This window comes from Capsicum annuum, chromosome 5, assembly GCF_002878395.1.
Source record: "Capsicum annuum cultivar UCD-10X-F1 chromosome 5, UCD10Xv1.1, whole genome shotgun sequence".
Taxonomy (NCBI): Eukaryota; Viridiplantae; Streptophyta; class Magnoliopsida; order Solanales; family Solanaceae; genus Capsicum; species Capsicum annuum.
In genome coordinates this window covers 60,289,002-60,294,290 of record NC_061115.1, presented here as the reverse complement: position 1 = coordinate 60,294,290, position 5,289 = coordinate 60,289,002, and the positions used below count along the sequence as shown (strand labels likewise).

The window sequence follows — 5,289 nt, the reverse complement described above, 5'->3', positions numbered from 1 at the left end:
ATTATCTTTGAGAGAAAATCCTAATTTGATGTTGTAGATGGATAATGAAGTTATGGGCTATGGTCTGGTATAATTAGGGGTTAAAATAGATGGAAAAAGACCTAAATACCCTTTTAGAAATGGCTTAGAATTAGCTGAATGGGATCTATGATGGCTCATGCGATGGTCCATCGCTGGCTCGATGGTCCATCATTCTGACCGTCGCTCCTGGGCCAGAATAGGGACTCACTGCCTTAGTAGCAACAGCTTGGGCCATGGTCCGCCGCAAGTTTGACGGTCCGTCAACCTGTACATTGCACCTTAGCTAAAAGACTAACTTAATGCCTTAGCTGCGATGGTCTAGGTGACGGTCCGTCGCTAGATCGACAGTCCGTCAACCTGCCCGTCGCACCTAGGCAGTTTTGACAGCTCTCGGTAAAATGTCCATAACTTTTTACTCCGATACCAAATTTGGATTAAATTGATATCGTTGGAAAGTTAATTCAATTTTCCACTCAATAAAAAGTGAAAATCTTAAAAATTCCATATGTACACAAATGAATTTATCTTCCAAGTTAAGTTTCAAACATTCTTGGGATGATTTAAAGTTAGGTAGAAGTACAAGGTATTACATAATCCCAATTAAAATTAGTGGATATTAAATATAAAGGTTAGGCAAAAGGCACATTTTATTAAAGTGGAGAAGGAAAATTGATGGGAATTTCTGGGAAAACGTGACAGCATTTTTAATCCAACAAAAATTGGGAATATTTTATAATGTACATATGCAATTGTTGTTGGACACAAAAAGCTGGACAGCTTGGATTAATACTTGGACACCTAGGACGGTGTGATGGTGGACAACACCTGGAATGATTTTGTGGACAGAGTGGAATAATTTTTGGAGGCTGCACACTTTTAGGTTTTGTTTAATATTTTTTATTTTAGTTGTTAATTCTTTATCTCATGTATTCAATTATTTGGATCATGATTATGAATATTATCGGTTAAAAAGTCTCTTTCCAGGGTTAAAGCCAAGAACATCAGTACTATTATTTTGGATTAATTTTGATTAATTTTGCTTATCATATTTGGTTGTTTGTTTATTCTTGTTTTAATTATTTTATGGATTTATCACTCATAAAATACATATATTGTCGGTCTTTTGATCTCGGGAGAGGGAATAGGGAGCTAGAACACGGGAATAAATAAAGTTTGGATTTTTATTCTTTTATGAAATAGAGAATTAAACTTAGCATCTAGGATAGGTATGTACTTAGATGCCTTCCTTGATTCAAATGTAGGATGATATCTTTAATTCACTTAATTAGATTATTACATCTCTGCTCAACGATGTAGCTGTAATAAAGGAAATTCAATAACATAGTATGATTGTTCGAAGTGCTTTAACCTTGGGTTTTAATTCATTGATTGTCCCAAGACTTTTATTTTTATGCATTATTTATTTTATTATAATTTTAATTTACAAAATCTCTTTTTGTTTACTTTTTCTCAATTGTTAAACAAGAATTGGATAGTCAGCAAACGCAAGTCCCTGAGAGATTGATACTTGGGATTTCTTGAAGGCCACTTTACTATATGATTAGACCACGTACACTTGCGTGTGTGCTTGGGTGCTGTCAAATTTTTGGCGCTATAGTTGGGGAGTTGTTAGTTGTTAATTATTTATTTTAGTTTTAGTTTTAGGTTTATATGGTGTTCTTATGCTTGGTTTTGGTTTTGTTCTTGCGGGAAACAGGTTTAAGTTGATAAGCTGGCAAGGGATCGGGAGTTTGTAGAACCAAGCCCAAAACTTGAAAAACTTTACCACTAACGCAGGAGAGAAGTAATCCTTCTCCCTAAAATTCCTAAAATCCAAGAAGGACAAGATAAAATTGTTCCTGTAGCTGAACAATAAGTAGCTGGTCGGAAGGTTAGAGAAGTGGCAGTCCCACTTCCAACGAACTTGACTTCCCTAATTCAAAGATAGGTAGTTGGGGGGAATTTTGAGTTGAAACACAATATGGTTAAGCTTCTTATTAGCAGTGGACAGTTTGCAGGGCTTTCACATGAGGATCCATAAGTCCACTTCCAGACCTTTATTGAGCTTATAGATACATTTACTTTGACTTGGGTGACTCCAGATTAAGTGAGGCTGGCACTGTTTCTCCATTCACTTTTAGGGAAATCTAAAAGATGGTTGAATACAGAGCCGACCAATTCAATCACATCATGGTACGACTTAGCCAGAAAGTTCCTCATCATATTATTTCCATAAGGCAAGACTGCCAGACTTTGCAGTGAGATTGCGAGCTTCAAACAAAAGCCTGATGAAAACCTCTATCATGCTTGAGAATGCTTCAAGGCTCTTCTTATGCTTCAAGGCTCTTCTTCAGGAGTGTACACACCACCAACAGTCGAATGAGGTACTTGCTTATACTTTTGTAAAAGCTCTTGATCACAATACGAAGATTTTGGTAGATTCAACCGCAGGTGGTCAAGCGCTGGAATTAACTTATGATAAGCTCCACATATTGCTGAACCTCATAGCACAAGGAAATCTAGAATGGCATTTAGATTCAAGAAATGCCACAAAAAGTATTGCGAGTTTATTGGAAGTAGGCCAATTCACAGCCTTATCAGCGTAGGTTTCTGGACTACAGAATTTGATCAACATATTATTCAGCAGCATGAATTTGAGCACAGCACAACCAGTAGCCACAGTCAATACCATCCAACAAGCTACAGATTGGTGTGAGGTATACGAAAATAATGGCCATTCAGCAGCAATTTGTGCTTCAAATCTAGAATCTTTGATGTATGTAGGCAATGCTCAAAGGCCAAATTATGGTAATGCCTAACACATAAAGTGGTAGACTCAGCCAACAAATTAGCCATGGAATGCCCCACTGTCATAGGACCAACCAAGTCAGTCAGCTAGAAACACAAAAGAGATATTGAAGCAGATCCTAGCTAATCAAACGCAGTTTGCTGCAGACCTAAAAAATTTCCAACTGGCTACTAGAAGTTTAGAGTTACAAGGGGGCAGAATTAGAAAGTAGATCCTAGCTAATCAGATGTAGTTTGCCACAAGGTCTCTTGTCAGCTGACACAAAAACTCCAAAGAACATTATGGCAATCACCTTAAGAAGTGGTAAAGAGCTTCAAGAAGAACCTCCCAAGGCAATAAAGGAGGTAGATGCTGATATGGTGACCCAAAAGGTAAATAAAGAAGTTTCTAAAAATTCAAGAAAGTCTGAGTACTTGAATAAAAAAGTTGTTGAACCATAGAAAAAGAAGATGTTGCCACTGCTCTTCCCTCAAAAGTACATAAAAGCGAAGGAGGATGCCTTGTTCAATAAGTTCATTGACACATTCAAGAAATTTCTTATTAATTTACCTTTGGTAGATGTTTTGCATAGTAAGCCTACGTATACAAAGTATTTGAGAGATGTGGTAGGAAAAAAGGTGAAATTGCAAGATGTGGGAGCAATCACACTAACTAAAGTGTGTAGTGTTGTAATGACTCAGAAAATTACTAAGAAATTAAAAATCAAGGGAAGTTTGCTATTCCCATACAGATTGAGTGGAAAGGAATTCCATGCACTAAATGACTTGGGGGCAAGCATAAATTTGATGCCTCTATTATTATTTAGAAAATTTGGCTTGGGAGATCCAAGAGAGACATGAGTGGTTATGCAGCTTGTAGATGAATCCATAGCATTTCCAGAGTGAATCATTGAGGATATCCTTATTAAGATTGGTAAATTTATTATTCCTGCTGATTTTTTTGTTCTTGATTTGTGGCAGACGAACAGGTACCAATTATTTTGGGGTGCCCATTCTTAGCAACTAGAGTGGCTTTAATAGACGTTAGAGAAGGAACGTTCAAGATGAGGGTAGATGCTAAAGCGGTGGTATTTGATGTTTACAAAGCCCCTATTGAAAATCCCTTATATGAATATTTATACATGATTAATGTGTTTGAAAGGGATGAGTATGGGGTGCCTAAGCCACTAAAAACCTATTCTGAATACGTGATTGCACGGCCTAAAATTAAACCACCATTTCCCAACATGTTAAAAGTTAAAAAATATCTGAAAAGAATGAAAAAATGGCTCCCAAAAAGAAGTAAAAGGGTGAAGGAATTTGGTTGAGTTGAGTTGGGTTGTGCCGCGATACTAAATTAGGCATTTCTTGGGAGGCAACCTAAGTTAATTAGGAATGTTTTCTTATCAATTTTTTTGGTTCTATTTCTCTTAATTTTTTTTGGTGAGTCACAAGTTAATGGAAAGTCTGAGTACAATAAACTTGAGCGTGAAACATGGCAAATATTGAGTGTGAGGTCCCATGGATACCATTTATGCGTAAAGATGCTACTAGCTAGCACTAGAGGCCTCAAAAAGTATTTCTATCTCTTACTTTAAAACTCACTTTGGGGACAAGGTAGATTTTTAAATGTGGGGTGGGAAAATTCCCAAATTTTTGGCTTAATTTAAAAAAATTTAGGTTAGAAATAAGTGAGATATTCTTGTTGGTGCTATTTGTGATTACATGATGCAAGTGGATTTGTTTGTAAAAGCATGTTGATTGATATAAATTGCTATTTTTGAAACTCTAAGGCTCAAGTTTAATACTTTTTTTTATGTTGGCTTAATTTGGAATTCATGCTATTTTGTGATTGAGAGTCTATGATGATCCTATGTGAATTGAGCATGTGCCACATGTGATGTGACATTTTTGTTTATTCCTTGTTGCATGTGATGTATAGAACTTTCTCGGTGTGTGTGAAGTGAAAGAAAGAATGTGGGTTTAGGAGATGATATTGTCATTTCATTGATAGCCTTGTTTTATACCTTCTTTTTATCTACCCTTATGCATTATCCAAGTTAAACCCCATTAAACCTTTAGCTTTTCTTTAGAAACCTCATAAGTATCCTAATTCTCTTCTTTTACAGATCATAATTTGATCCAAAAATCTCTTAAGTTCTTTAATTGAAAAAAATAAACAATTGATAAAAGTGTTTGAGAAATTAAAGAAGACACGGGTGAAATTGATACCCAAAGACAATAGTTATTGGTGTTTATATTTGATGTTTTATGGTTGGGAGTTATATAAATGGTGTTAGAAATATTCCCATGATTGAAAAAAATGAGAAAAATTGAATTTTGAAGGAATAAACAATGCACCCACTATGTTTTTGTGAAAATTCTTAAAAGGTATGGGGTGAAAAACAAGAGAATGGGGTAGTAAAAAAGAGTGTAATTTGATTGTTAAAGAGTGGTTTTAATTGCCTAAAGTAGTGTATT

The 5,289-nt window shown here is 35.7% G+C and overlaps 1 pseudogene; it reads right to left on the bottom strand.

Annotated features, from left to right (window-relative positions):
- Window positions 1–2,269: 2,269 nt before the first annotated feature.
- Window positions 2,270–2,367, bottom strand: LOC124899077 (annotated as a pseudogene).
- Window positions 2,368–5,289: the final 2,922 nt, after the last annotated feature.